Genomic DNA, 16,547 nt, shown 5'->3' with positions numbered 1-16,547 from the left:
ACAGGATCTAGCCTGAATTTTAGATCACTGCTGTTGGTATGGTTTTAAAATTAGAAAATAAATTAATGAAAGTCACCATTTCAAATTACTTACTCCAGAGTAGTCCCACAGGCTTTATTGTGAGTGATAAACTGAAGCAAAATGATAGCTATATTTCAGTATCCTAAACCTAACTGTATATACGTCAATTAAAGACTTCATCATTATTAGGGATAATTTTCTTCATCCACAGGGGAATAATCTACTCAGGCATTACATAAGTCATGTATGGCCTAGAAACTTCTGAACATTGCCACAACTGTTTTTGTAGACTAATTGAGATCAGTTTTGAAGTGCCTTGGAAGTGGAAGGGGTTGCTGGCAGTTTTCAAGTCAACCACGGTGTAGCTATCAGAGACGAGCATCTTCTGATATCCATTGAGGTCCATGTACACCATAATGGGTCATACCAATGTTTTGTAGTTTGTTTACACATGATGTTGCCTTCTACTGATGGTTCTTCTAGTTTAGTGCTGTTTTATAAAGTAACATAGGTTAGTGATAGGTGAATTCTGCAAACTTGATTCAGAATTGGTCTGATGTATGCCTGGCCCTCCTACTTGTTCTGATTCCCCCCTTCATCAATTTAGAAGACTTCAGGGGGTGGTACAATTTCTTCTTTTTACCTCTGTTCAAAAGCACCCAAGCCCTCCTGCCTAACTCTGTCCACCATATATATATTTGTCAGCATATACATGGAAAGAGAGAGTAATCTGAGCTCGATAATTCCATTTTTAAACTTTATACAGATCCACCCATGAGATGACTCCCAGGGAAGATCCTGCAGGCTATCTACATACTCCACTCCCTCAGTACACTTAGTTTGGACCGATACTTGCTCCTGCTGATCAGTATCTTGCCATATGTCAAATGCCCCAGTTGCCTCATGGTTTGCTACTTACATTGGCTGAGGGAAATTTCCAGCCAAGTGGAAAGTGTTTTTCTAACTGTTTTAAAACATCTCTCTTACTGTGAGCAATGCCGGGTCCCAGAAGAACCCTATCCCCAAGGGGAAGAGTGCACATTCTTGAATTCAAGAATGGAATAAACAAGAATGGATTGGATTGAGGGGGAGCCCATCTCAAATGGTGGTCAGGAATGGTACAGAAAGGGCTGCTTTCTAGCTGGAACGGAAACACTGATGGAAAAGGGAGTGCAGAACAAAAGCAATGAACAAATGTCTGAACAGTCCACTCTGGCATTAAGCAAGAACAGCAAGAAGGTAGGTTCCATCCCTAAAGAAGAAATAACACAAGGAAGTCTTCAGCTTGTTCTAGACTGCCTGTAAGGGCAACACTAAGCTCATCTCCCAAAAGATGGGATTCCAAGGTTTATGGTACATATTATCAAACCAAAATAATGTCAAACTGGAATGTATATACATTTTTATGTTTGATTAGAAACTGACAAACTAATAGGTCTAGAACTCATTCACTGCTTTTTTTTGGAGGGGGGCTCTCCTTTCATAGCACATGCTAAGCAACTCGTAACTGCATTTCTATCACACAAAAACAGAATCCCCTTTGAGAATCTTATTTATTTATTTGTATTTTGTTCCATTTATACCCTGCCCTACACCAAAGGCCCAGGGCGGCTTACATAATGGGGTTAAAAGCCCTGTTAAAACATAAATCATTAAAAACCACCACAAAAACATCCTTTAAAACAGTCAATAAAAACATCCATTAAAAATCCCCACCCCTCCCACCCCCCACCCTTCAGCTGGCATCTTAATCTCTTGATTTTGTTTGGATGTCCAGAGTGGAGGTGATTATTTTGCAGTTGATAAGTGGCAAAAAACAAACACCAGTCACACAATGTGATAATGTTGTCATTACAAATTACACTGAGTGCTTACGGGTTTTTGATCCTCGCCATACCTTGTCAGATTATTTCCCAGACAATTTCAGAAATAAATGACTCCCATTTCCTTTCTAATAGAGGGCCACTTCAATTGATGATTTGCTATACCAAGGAGGAAGCTATGTGGGATGTGTTAAAATCTCCTGCTATCAGGCACAAACCTGAATGATCAAACACTGTTTTGAAAATTTTCTTATGTGATGGTAGCCCAAATAATATAATTGGCCTGCCCTCTCCTAGGCACTTGCAGGCATTCCTTGGGTCACACTCACCATTTCTTTTAATTCTGAAATGGATCAAAATTGTACACACAAGATTGTAGTTCAGCACCTCTTCCTACATGTTGATTCCATACATTTTCCCAAAAAGGTCAAACTGTGATCCCACTTCTTCTGTGTGACATGCCAGGGCATTCAAATGAATGGTGTCCTTACAAGGCTCCAGCCATTGTTCAGATGGCCCAAGTGGTTGCTTAGGGTACCAAACTGGTGGGAGTGGCGATGTAGGGGGATCCAAGGTGGGCTATCTAAAAACCTGCCTTGATTGGGTCCAAGAGAGGAGCAATAAGAGAGGAGATTGACAGGAAAGCAAAAACTGCCCTGACAAGAACCTTGTCCATGCCCCAGCCCTAGCCTTGTATCCCAACAGGGATGACAGGAAGGAGTGAAAGTTGACTCACTCACGGCAGCTGCCCACCCACCATGCACTTGCTTGCTCATTGCAGTGGCAAGGGCTACTGGCTCACTCACGAAAGCAGATGCAAGAACCTCCTGAATGTGACAAAGGCTGTTCCTCACTTGAGGCTGGGGTGGCCCTAATGGGGATAGGCAGCAACTCAGGCCATTAGCCTGCTGGGATTTTTCCTGTGGGCCTTAATGACAAATCTGCCCCTAGGTGGAGATATATACCTCCTCTCATGTTGAAGCTGCCTTGGATCCACCACGGATAGCAGTGGCTGAAGAAGAGACATGAACCTCCTCATATAACTGCTGTCTACAGAAGATCTGAGGCGGCCTGCAGAGAGAGTGCTTCCTTTTGAATGGAGCCTCTGTTGTGTTGGCCTCTTCTTGCATTGGATTTGCCACAGGAAGAAATAAGGCATTCACTGTTTGAGCCCAGCTTTAACCAGTGGAGATAACGTGGGAGAAGGGTACTTGGGGTACCTCTTAGGATTTAGCTGACTCTGGCTTCAGCTCTTCAGTCTCTCAATTTCACGTGGCTCTCTGAATTCATCCAAACAGGCACGAGATGTTTTGCTTCCATGAAAGTTTATTCTTTGATTTCCTTAGAAATGCAACTCTTTTCTCCACATCTTCAAACCATATTAGATTTCACTGATATTTTGGATCTAGCTGGGAGTGACATTTGCCTTGTTTTTAGAGCACCTTAAGGGGGAAAAATTGTACTAAACCTTTTGCTAGCCTTGCCTAATCCATGTTAGCTCTCTCAAGGATTTGAAAACTTCCATTTTATGTTTTTTTAATGTAATATCCTTGTTCTATTTGTAAAAGCAATAGCAGCCAATCCAGAGACAGTGTCCAAGAGCCTCCAACCAGTATATTTACAAAAGCAATGTGTCTGGTTGAGTTTTCTGGAGGGGACAGATGCACAAACTGGAAGAGGAATTTCATTGCAGTTGTTCATGGAGACTGTTTGGAAGCTTGGAATGTGGTGCCATTTCACTAATGAGAGGAAGCAAATACATTTCTGGACAGGGGCAATATTCACAGATCTGTTTGTAACATTATAAAAGTGTAAAAGCAAACACATCAATATATTTTAAAACCATTTGATGACCTTTTTCATGCCTCATAACAACTGTAGCTACTGTGGAATAACTGTCTGAGATAGGTGGTAGGAACTGGGGAGAAATAATTTCTCATTTCTTTCAGTGATTCTGTGATTTGAAGGTTAAACACAATATACTAGCAGAAATTGGCTATTGGGGAGATCTGGCAAGAGATAGACAGATATACATACACATTTTTTAAATTATTATTTTACCAGCAGTGTACATTAAAAAGAGAAGGAAATTCAAATAAAATCAGAACAGAGTCCACAGAGTCACTTTTAATGCAGCAAAAATCTAAATAATAGGACCAAAAAAACCCCTGAACGGAACTCTCATATTCTTAGTAGGATATGGGGAAGATAAATAAACCAAAATGTTACATATACAAAGGATCTTACCTATGTAATTCAAATAGTAATTTAAATGTAAATTTAAATGTAAAATGAAATATTGATTACTTCAATGCAATGGTATTTGGATTTAACACATATGTTCTTTAGCTGCTAATAATTCTATTTAGGATTTAAAGGAAATAACTGTCTGGATTCATAGTAGCAATATCTCTGTGGGGTAACAGAACATTGAACCTGTGGGATTCCATTTGGAACAAAAACATGAAAGCCAGGTATTGCTCTCATAATGTTAATTTACTTAGACTTTAGTTTACAGGCATGCTCCAAATCCCTGCATTGGGATGGTTCAGGTGCTTCATCCCCCTGATACTTCAACAAGCATACATTACTAAAAGCCAGGAATTCCTATGGACTGGTTATTCATGAGCTAGGCCACCTGGAACACTTCCTGCCAATCCCTCTGAGCCCTCTTTTTCCTTTCCCCCGCTCTGTACTTTGGAACTCTTTCAGGCTTTCTGCCTGAAAGTACACCTCCACTCCTCTTCACCTAGGCCTGATCAGGCTAATTGAAGCACTCCCGTTGGGAGGAGAATATCTTTGGGCACTAGTATATGAAGTGGTACTATAGACCAGTGGAATCGCAAGGCACTGATGCTGTGTGTTGAAGGATTGTACCTGCCCTGTTTTACCCTGTTGGAAGAAGAAGTCTATGGCATCATCAGCTTTACCACTCCAATTGAAAAATGCCTTCAGAGGAGAAGTAAGGCAGCAGCCTTCAGCAATGGTTGGACCTTGCAACAAAATGCCGGACACTGTGAAGCCACTCCATTCACATTTCTTCAAGAGATTTTCAGTTTCTGGGAATGCACTGATTTGTGTCAAGAATCCCTTTCAGTAGTTGGATATGTTGAAAAGTGAATAGAGCCAATATGTAGGAAGCTATTGGAATGCTCTGAACTGTTCACAAATTCCAAAATCCAGTAGAAATCAACAGTTGATGATGTGAGACTGCGGAACTGAGAATCGGTCTTCCTGATGGTGTTCTTTGCCATCCAATACAGATGAAACTGGAGATTTGGCAGTAGACTGATCAAAATTGTTTATAACACCAAAGGAAGATCACAGGAAAGTGTTAAAATAGCTTTTCTTTACCCTGTTACTAAAAGAAAAAGAATCACAAAGGAGATAATCCTTGTTTAAATATCACAAGTACCAGCTGAGTCAGTGGGGAACCTTAGACTGGAAATGTCAGAGAGGAATTTAGATTCACTGAACAGTTGAGCGTCTCCAATTATCATAAGTCACTTATGAGGACCCTCCTGACCTTCTGGGCCCCAAAACTGCATATACCCAGGAGGAAAGAAGAAAAGTCAAGGGAAATTGAACCCAGACAACTCAGCAGGTGGCAGGTAAAGTGAATCAAATATGACCCCTCATGTCCGCATGCATGCAGTCTCTTTCAGGCAACAGCAATGACTTTTTTTCACAACAGCAAAACAATGGGGGAGAGGAGGGGTACAGTACAGCTAACAGAATGTCTATTCCTGGTATGAACCAGCATGACAAACTACTGTCTGCCCAGGCACATTGGTTGGCTGCTTTTTCCCTCACAAATACTTGCTCCACTGCTACTTGCTCATGGTTTTTTCAGTGCACTCCCCTATCTATAGAACACTCTCCTAGAGGATTTGGGCAGGCATCTTTGTCACAATTTCATGAGGGCTGCAAGTCAGAACTTTTGAGGAGGGCCTTTGGATCTCAGGCAGCCCAGTCCTGAGGTCTGTTACAGTGGTAGCAGCTGAGTATTACAACAATGGCAGCTTTGCTTGTCACTTCCTTGAGGGGATATAAAAAAACCAGGGAGTGTGCAAAGTAGACATGGAAGGTTTGCAAGGGCCAAGATCCTGCTGGAATCCCTAGCTATTATGATGTTGTGGCCAACTGAGGCCTCAAAGATGGGATAGCATGACTGATTTGGACAGTAGGGGAGTTGGAAAGCAATTGCTGGAAAGCAATTAATCACTGGAGGTTGAAGGAAGCAGTGGTGAAACTGCTCTTGGGGAAAAAAACATTCTGGATCCTTCTGATTGAGTCCAACTACTGCCCTGGGTAAGATAGTTGAGAGAGTGGTGGCAGAACAACTCCAGGTATTTCTGGAGAACGCCTCGACCCTTTCAATCCAGCTCCTTACCTGGCCATTGGATGGAGACAGTTCTGGTCATTGTTTGGTGTTGATGTTATTATCCAATCTGACAGCAGTGCTTGACATGATTGACCTATTGACCCACTGCCTCACCAATTCTGGGTTGCATGGGACAGTCTTGCAGTGGACGGTCTCACTCCTCTGGAATCGGAGACAGAGGGTAATACTAGGGGAGAGGAGTTCTTCAGGGGGTAATCCTATGTCCAATGTTTGCCATTTATATATAACCCCCTTGCCCAGTTGGTACAAAGTCCCAGAACGGGCTGCCACCAGTATGCAAATGACATCTGCTGCATCTGTTGAGAGGGAGCTCATCAGATGTCATCCCAGATATATTGGCCACATGTTTGGAGGGGCTGTAGTGGGATGGTTGAAGCAGAGTTGGCTGAAACTTAACCCAGCGAAGACAGAGGTCCTGTGGCTGAACGGTGCAGTAAACAGAGACTCTGTTAGGAGTCAGAGCAGATTCATGGATAATAGATCCATCAATGGCTACTAGCCAAAGTTAGTACAGGGAATTTCCATATTCAGAACCATAAATATCTGAAATCCAGTGCTAGGATGCAACATCAAGGAAGGTCTTGGCCTATCGATTAACCCTCTCTTCTGTTAAACAATATAGATGTCATGCTCTTGGAAAAAGTAGCAAAATTTATTTTGCAAGTGACAGAACTTTCTAAGTAATATATACTTAGGATGCAGTCTTTCTGTCTGCGTTTTGAATGTACTCAAAATATACAGTCTTTCTGTCTGTGTTTTGAATGTACTCCTGATTGGTACTTCATAAATGTCTGGTAACGCTCTAGAGCCTGTTTTAAATGCCTAATAAAGGTTGTTGTTGTTGATTAACCCTCTAAAACAAATAGTTGGTAGCTATGTGAGATGCTGGACTAGACTGACCACTGGTCTGATCTCACAGGGTTCTTCTCATGTTCTTACAATGTATCAATTGCTGCCATATCTAATTCCACAGACATAATAAATCACCTGTCCCTACATTCCTTCATAGTTCTGCATAAAATGTTGTTTAATCAAATATCATTCGACCTGTACTAACATTCAAAACTGTGACACTTACAGGAACCCAATACCTCATGGAAATCCAAACACTTACAGGTACCAAGACAGGCTATTTTCTGCCAAAGAAACCTGGTCAAATTGATGTATTTACTGCTTTCCTTACTGACCAGAAACACCCGTCTAAAAGGTAAGACAAGTTGCAGAATGGATGGAGAATATAACATACATGCTTTTCACTAACATAAATATATCTTATTGACAAAGAAAGTGTCACAAACACTGTCATAAAATGGAAAACCCATTACACTTTCTGACACTGCCATTTTTTTGTTGCTCGTGCAGCCAGAGCTGGGTCATTTTGCTTGCAGAAAAATCATTAATAAATGTAGCAGTATATTATAAACATCTGATTGGTATATTAAAACATTAACATGATGTGTTGCTCAGATGAAAATATTGGTGCATAATTTTACCATTTTTCAAATTATTATGGAAATTGCTATCAAACCATGAAACTGAAAGTTAGCAGCAATGTAGACCTTGTAATAAAACTATGACCCATGAACATTCAAGAAGTAGCTCAGTACCCCACCCCCACCCCACTTACCATTCTTTCAGTGTCAAAAGGGTAAGCTTTCTTTGCTTGATAAAAGAGTAACTTAAAGGAATCTGGCAATCAGAGAGTTCATAATAAAAGTAGTTGTATCCATCAGCTCTTAGTACACAGTGATGCATTTCTCAGAATTGTCATCCTACCCAGCAACTCTTTGTAATGACTGAAGGGAAGGGAGCTGGGATTTCCCCCCTGCAGCCAATAGAACTTCAATTCATTCAGCTATCCTGCCCAACACCATAAGGGAACAAGCATGTGAAATGTCATAGTCAAAACAAATTTGATAGATTTGAATGGTTATTCCATGTCCACCCTCACTATTTCTCTTCAGGAGCAGCAGTGGCGTAGGAGGTTAAGAGCTCGTGTATCTAATCTGGAGGAACCGGGTTTGATTCCCCGCTCTGCCGCCTGAGCTGTGGAGGCTTATCTGGGGAATTCAGATTAGCCTGGGCACTCCCACACACGCCAGCTGGGTGACCTTGGGCTAGTCACAGCTTCTCGGAGCTCTCTCAGCCCCACCCACCTCACAGGGTGTTTGTTGTGAGGGGGGAAGGGCAAGGAGATTGTCAGCCCCTTTGAGTCTCCTGCAGGAGAGAAAGGGGGGATAGAAATCCAAACTCTTCTTCTTCTTCTTCTTCTTCACCATTGGTACCTGACCATTGGTTGAGATTTGGGCTTCTCAGTTGATAGTTCCATGGGAATGTCAACTCAATGCATGGCAGCTGTGAAAAAGGCAAACTCTATGCTGGGGATCATTAGGAAAGGAATTGATAATAAAACTGCAAAGATTGTCATGCCCTTATATAAAGCAGTGGTGTGACTGCACTTGGAGTACTGTGTTCAGCTCTGGTCGCCACATCTCAAAAAGGATATTGAAGAGATAGAAAAAGTGCAGAGGAGGGCAACAAGGATAATTGAGGGACTGGAGCATCTTCCTTATGAGGAGAGGCTGCAGCACTCTATTTAAGCTCTTTCACCCTCCCGGACCTGCTTAGACACCATGTATGTCAGCATGTCACTTTAGAAATGGATCTACTCTTTAGGTGTCTTGCCTAATTTTTATTTTAATCTCTAAGTCATCAGCTATGCCACACCCTTAACTTTGTATCACCACAACATTCTTTTGCAGCAATTTCATTTTGTTAGCCCATGTTCCAAAGCATTTGTAGTATTTCTTGTTTTGAACCATCTACTAAGGGGATATGCATTACTTTTTATTTGGAGATTGAGTTGTGAAGCAGGCATCTCAGGGATGGAGGCTTCAGCCTAAAGCTACTCCAGATTTCTACAGAAATGAACAAGTAGTATGGGCTGTTCTTTTCTTTTTGTTATTTCTGCCTCCTTCTGTATCAGCATTCTTCATACTCCCCATGCCTGTATTTAGAAAAAGTTGTCCACATCTCCTGCTGGCCAACTGTATGTATTCCTACCACTCTCTATTCCAGGGTGGCACAGTTTGTGACGTACCATGAAAATGGAGACCATCAGTTATGGGCTAATACTTGTCAAGTTTTTGAACATCCTCTTGTAGGACTGTCAGAAAGGGCACAAGATGGGTAGTGTTATCAAACTTCTGGTGAGCTCAGCTGAGGAATAGTATAAGCCTATGCTATTCATGTACCCAAATTATAAATGAAGATGTAGCATAGCCCACATGACTTACTGATCACCAGTGGAACCATTCTTGCTAGTAACAAGTTGCTACATCTTTCCCATGTTTGTCGGGAAAGACCTAATCTTTTCCCTCACCAAAATGTTGTTAATCATCATCATAATCATAATTGTCGTCATTGTCGTTGTCATCGTCGTCACCGCTGGGTGCCATCCCAAAAACACGAGGCAGCACTTGAAACATCTTCGAACTGACAAAATTAACATCGGTCAAATTCAGAAGGCAGCCCTGCTGGGATCCACACGAATACTATGCCAATACATTACAACATAACATTACAATACATTACAACTCTGGGTGAGGCTCGAATTGTAATGAAGGCCAACAACCAGCTAAAGATCTGGCAGCTGTGAAACCTGCCATCATCATCATCATCATCATCATCATCATCATCATCATCATCATCATCATCATCATCATCATCATCATCATCATCATCATCATCATCATCATCATCATCCATTACAACTTCCTAGGCCTCTGGGTGAGCTGACCTCCAGGGACATGCTTTTAAAAGCACGGAGGTTGGGGGTTGGCTTGTGGATGTTGCCCTGTCCCTGCCCTGGGAGGGTGGGGTGTGGCTTGGGGGCATGGCTCCACCCAACCCCCTAGCCCCAATCCCAGCCTCCATGCTTTTAAAAGCACGTCCCTGGAGGCCAGCTCCTGCTCTCCCCAGCCTCTGGAGAGGGCAGGAGCTGGGCTGCAGGGAGCCTGGGGGTGGGACTCAGGGGCAGAACCACACCCCAAACCTCACCCCTAAGCACGGGAGGCACCCAGAGAAGGAATTGTTCCCCCATATGCTATTTTCCTCCCATATGCCTCTGAGTTAAAGAAATCTAGAAAACTGGAAACCAAAACATTCTGAAGGAAAGCAGAAGAGAGAATGTGTACCCTGAAGAGGAAAAATGGAAAACATTCATGTTCATTGGAATTATCCTACTTTTTCTTCAAGGGGTTTGAAGGAAATATATACCGGTATGACTTTCCCCAAGCTCCTGACATCCATATGACAATCCTGTTAGGTGTCAGATACAGGCTCCTGCTGAGACCCACATCACAGGGAGGAAGCCAGAACAAGGAGTCACACCTGCACTTGGTGTTATCTGCGGCCTGAGGGCCTTTCTGTTCTATTCTTCTGTGGCTTCTTGTAACTAGTGAAATATGAAAACCTTCCCCAATCTCCCATTTCCTGGAGAAGGGAGTATGCCTGTCGTGGCCTTGGGCTAACTCATAACAATAGTGTATTCACACTATCCTTTCTTATGTGGGCAATTGTGGGAATCAATGGGAGCGAGGAACATCTGAATGGACAATGTTTGAGTGTTTGAAAATATATACTAGCTGCAGAAGGCAGAGGTGTTCCTCCCATTGGGCAAAGTGGGCAGTTGCCCTGGGCACAGCCCTGTGGGGGGGGGGGGCGCAAAAACTGCAGGTTCATTTGTGGGATTTTGTGTATTTTCAGTGTTTTTCTTTGGCCTGCAGAGGGTGCAATTTTTATGCTAGCAGCATCAAAATTTCAGAGATGTTTCGGGAGACGCTCCTGATGCTATCACCCAGGTTTGGTGAGGTTTGGTTCTGGGAGTCCAAAGTTATGAACTCCCAAAGGGGGTGCCCCATCCCCCATTGTTTTGAGGGTTGATAACTTTGGACCCCCTGAACCAAACTTCACCAAACCTGGGAGGTATCATCAGGAGAATCTTGTACTGATACCACCCAGGCTTTGTGAAGTTTGGTCCAGGAAGTCCAAAGCTATGGACTCCCAAAGGGGGTGCCCCATCATCCATTGCTTCCAATGGGAGCTAACAGAAAATGGGGGCTACACCTTTTAGGGTCCATAATTTTGGACCCCCTGAACCAAACTTCACCAAAACTGGGTGGTATCATTAGGAGAGTCTCCTAAAGATACCCTGAAAGTTTGGTGCTACTAGCTTAACAATTGCACCCCTGACAGCAGGCACCTCCCAAATTTCCCCAGATTTTCCTTTTAAATCCCCCCATCTTTGACATGGATTTAAAGGGAGAATCTGAGGACCTCAGTTTAAACATTGAAAGTGATGCTGTTTCAGGGTGGGGGAGAATCAACCCCAAAATAGCATCACTTTTAATGTTGTTTAAACTGGGAACCCTAGATTCTCCCTTTGAGGTGGATTTAAAAGGAGAATCTGAGCTCCCTAGTTTAAACACTATTGAAAATGATGCTGTTTGGGGGTGGATTCCAGCATCACTTGTTTAAACTAGGGAGCCCAGATTCTCCTTTGAAACAATGAAAGTGATGCTGTTTCCCCCAATCGGGGGGACTGGATACAACACCATAAAATGTTTTCATAGCAGTAATGAAACATTTTGAAAGCATTTTGAAAATGTTTTCAAAAATTTATTTCTGCTGTGTGGTATGGCTTATTGCTGTGTTCCAGATTTGGCCAGAGTTGGGGCATGTTCTATAATGTGATGGTGACTTTGAAACAACTTGGTGTAAAAAATCATTGCTTGGTCACAGTGGGGGAGGGTGGCTGCCCATGGGGGGCGGCAAACTCCAGTTTGCCTAGATACGCCACTGGGCATAGCTACAGGGGGGGTGCATGTTGCATTGGGCACGCGCCTGGGGGGGCATCAAACTCAGGTTTTGCCCAGGGCTCCAGCTTGCCTAGTTACGCCACTGGCAGAAGGTTGAGCCCCAGCTATGGCTTTCTGCAGCTCAGGTCTTGACACAGTTCCATAAAGCTCTCAAAGTATTCCTGAGTCTCCATCATTGACTGGAGTAGACCCTTACATTGAGGTACATTAAACTAAGATCATGGGATGGGTATAAGGTTACCAAGTGAGGTTCACAGCTGATTGAGGATTTAAACCTCGGTCTTGCTGATTCGAATCCAGCACTTTGATCACAGTACTGTATATCTCCTGATCCTGTGACCTGTACTGTTACTGAAAAGGGGCCTAAAATATTTAAGAAGGTCTAGTACTTTTTCATACAGTTTTCTCAGTCAAAAATGGGAAGTATTATCTAAGGCTTTCACGGCCAGATTCACACACACAGACTTCTCTCTGTGATACACCTCTGAAGATGCTAGCCACAGATGCAGGCGAAATGTTAGGAACAAAATCTACCAGACCACGGCCACACAGCCCAGAAAACCCACCACAACCAAAAATGGGAAGGTATCAAATACTGTTAGAAATTGAAACAGGATGGAAGAAATGAAAAAGCAGCATAACAACTGTAATCACCCATGATTCCTTGTCACAACACAGCTGCTGATAGGCTTCTTTGATTAATGGTTCTCTAACAATCCTGGAACATCTCTTGTTATCTGCTGCATGGGTAATTTGCCCAAAGCACTCCACAACTTCTGCAGAACTGCAGTTGGTGATTTCATACATACACTGACTCTTTAGAAATGAATTAAGTACAGAAAAGTTCTACATAGTGAGGAATTAGCAACTCTTTTGGCAGTCATATTTGGTGAACTATGCATCAGACTGGACTTATTCACATCTCTGGGCTCTACCTGTTGATTTTCTGTATATAAATGAGAGGATTCTAAGGGTTGCTTTGGGGCAATGTTACTATTGATGACCATTTACCTGTGTGTTGTAAAATTAGATGTTGACTTTGTATGCAAACAAATAATCTAGGAGGGAAATCATCTATCTTTTGTGGCATAAAACCATAACCAAGAACTACTCAGGAATAAAACTGAACAAACATAATTCTTCTGCTTAGAAAAAGCTGCCCAGTTTTATGGGCATCTGTGAACATTGCATTTCTCAAACTGAAATTTCTCCATTTGAGCCTATGTAAACAATTAACACACTGGATAGAAAGGTAGCTTTTTGCAACAGACATGATGGTACCAAAGCTTGATTTTGGAAATTTGAAATACAGACAGTATTTGGTATTGATCTCTATTTATTTATTAACTTCATTTATACTTAATCTTTCTTCCCCAAAAGGATCTAAAGTGGCATACATCACCCTCCTCACCTCCATTTTATCCTTACAGCAACCTTATGAGACAGGTTAGTCAAAGAGCAGCTGACCCAAGATCTCAGGGCAAAAGTGGAGATATGGATTGAGGTTTCCCTGATTTTAATCCAACACTCACGTTACTTCACCACAATACCTCTCTATGAATCTATATTGAGTCACCTCTTTCTACCAGTCTGACCCAACTCAAAATGAACTTGTTTTTGTCAATAAGTATTCATTTTAGGAAAACTTTCTAGCTCTAACCAGCATAGCATTTCACATGTACAAACTGCTTGGCAGTTACTGCTTATCTCCTGGGGCATAATGAGGCAGGGGCATAAGGGGACTGGAGCCCTGGTGCCATATGGGCAGGTAACATGGGAGGCACATTGCCAACTGCCCCCTGCCCCCAAACTCCACATGGAATTCAGAAGCAGGGCGGGGGTGTCCAATGCTGGGCTCAACTTGGCCAAGTCCAGCTTTAAACTGCAAGCCTGAAGTTTCAAGCTCAACCCAGCCACACTAATCCCAGCATTCAACTGAGCTGTCAGGCTGATCAGCTCCAGTTTTATACTGTTGGCTCCACCCCAAGCTCCACCTGACCAGAGGTGGAGCCTGGGGTGCGGGGGAGCCAACAGTATAAAGCTGGAGCTGGTCAGCCCAAATGCTTAGTTTGATGCCGGGCTTGGTTTGGCTAGGTTCAGCTTTGAACTGTAGGCTATGTCACCAAGGTCAACCTGACCATTTAGGCAGCTATGCCCCTGCTTATATCTCACAGTTGATTTCTCAGACTAACTCTTCATAGAGCATATTTGCTTCAGCTGAGAATGTTCTGGATGGGAAGGGTTACTTGCTCATTCCAGTTAGGAAGGATCTTTTCACTCCAAGTTTGGGAAACTTGATCAGGGTAGCCTTTGGATTGGTTAATCAGGTTCAGCATACTATGGCCAGCATAAAGACTATTACTATATCAACAATTATCATCCTTATGCTTTCTTATCCACCCCCCACCAATGCCTCAAGAACTATGTGAGTAGGATGTCCATGAGAATGTGGAGAGATCATTTTGATATTTTCCATGAATCTTGCCTATGCCAACATATAATTCTTTTTGTTTTAAACTTAATTTCCAAATTTTTTAAATAAAGCTTCATTTTTGCTTTTTACTGGTATGAGTTTATTGGCTAAACCCAGAGGTGATCAGGCATGTTACTGACAGTGGCAAGGGCTTTGCCACTATAGTTTTGGCCTATTTCTCTGTGAGTTCTTGCCACTGCTTCATGCCCTTGTCGTTTTCCCTGACTTACCCTTATCTAGAGGTATTATCAAGGTCTCAGAGAAGCCTCCTCAATGGTGCTGATTAGTGTAGTGGTTAAGAGCAGGCAGACTCGAATCTGGAGACCCAGGTTTGATTCCCCACTCCTGCACGTGAACCTGGGACCTCTTGTCAATGGAGACAGAATGTGTTTTCTCCTTCTGCTAGGTGACCTTGGGCTAGTCAAAGTTGTTCAGGACTCTCTCAACCCCACCTACCTCACAAGGTGTCTGTTGTGGGAAGAGGAAGGGAAAGAAGTTTGTGAGCTGCCTTGAATTTCCTTACAGGAGAAAAAGGAGCATAAATCCAAATTCGCCCTCTTCTGCCTTGATTCGGAAAGGACATATTGATTTTTCACATAGCTTTAGGCTGTGGCTGATGCTTAGAATGATAAGTTGCAGAATTCAATGTGTTAACATGCATACACATGGCACGGACAGCACACCAAAATAGACAAAACACTTGGAAATGGATGACCTTTCCTTCTGAATATTCATCAAGAAATCTTGTAAATGGTGAGCTAACACCAAATTAGGCTGAGAAGAGTTTTCCCATGACTACAATAGTTTTTCATGAGCCCATTCCAAACCAAACCATAAGGTGTTCCTTACTAATGACTTTATTTTTCTAACTTCTTGTTTCTGTTATTTTTTTCTGCCAAGGTTTTGAAAGACCAAATTATATTTAAGTGTTTCCACATTGATTGAAGAGGAGATCGTCGTTTTGAATTGGCAGCAGTGGTTGAATCATCAATATGACTTTTCAAAAATCTTGTTTGTTTGCTACCCATTTCCTAGCATTTCTAACACAAACGGGGATTTTTGCCCTCCTGAAAAGTTAAAGAAGCTGGTTCTTTGACAATAAAATACCAAATAGAATATTTTGATTAATGTAGAATACACAGAATACCAATTTGTCTACATTTTGAACAATAAAATCATCCCAAGTTTCTTGTAGTAGTTAACCCTCCTGCCATGGGTAAATTAAAAAAAAACCATTTAAAACATTTCTAAGCCACCTTTCTATCCAGATAGGATCTGCAAAGTGAACCATCAATGCATTAAAATTTTCATTTGAAATAGAAGTATATATAAAATATTTAAACAATTTATATAAATACACGTAACAACACAAAGAGGGAGAAGGAGGGCCAATAAACCTAACAAAACATTATTCACTTACTGGGGGAAGGTAACTGTAGAAGGAAACAGGCCAATCTCCCTGAGGATGGAGCTCCAAAATTTTGGCATGACTGAAAAGGCCATTTCTTGGGTTGTCACCCATGTTGTTCCAGATTGTGGGATTTACCATTGTGGAGCTGGTAGCCTTGTGAGTGAGCAAGCTTCATTGAGCTCAACTGGAAACCTGGGTCAGCCAAATTCTTAGGATTGAGCTGCAAATCTCTCCTATTTCCCCCATTGGACTACCTGGGAGTCGCTCTCTCTACATTTCTATGTGCTTTTAAATATCCAGACTGCTAAGGTTTCCAGCTCTGGATTGGGACATTCCTGGAGCTTGGGGATGGGGTGGAGTTTGGGGAAGCAGGGTTGGGGAGGGGAGGGACATAATTGGAGTGTAATGTCACAGAGTCCACCCTTCAAAGCAGACATTTTCTCCAGGAGAACAGATTGCTATAATCTGGAGTCTCCAGGCCCCACCTATAAGTTGACAACCCAAAGCCTGATGAAGAATTCTGGAAAACTTTGAA

This window comes from Sphaerodactylus townsendi, linkage group LG02 (assembly GCF_021028975.2).
Source record: "Sphaerodactylus townsendi isolate TG3544 linkage group LG02, MPM_Stown_v2.3, whole genome shotgun sequence".
Taxonomy (NCBI): Eukaryota; Metazoa; Chordata; class Lepidosauria; order Squamata; family Sphaerodactylidae; genus Sphaerodactylus; species Sphaerodactylus townsendi.
Note: the sequence above shows the minus strand (reverse complement) of the source record.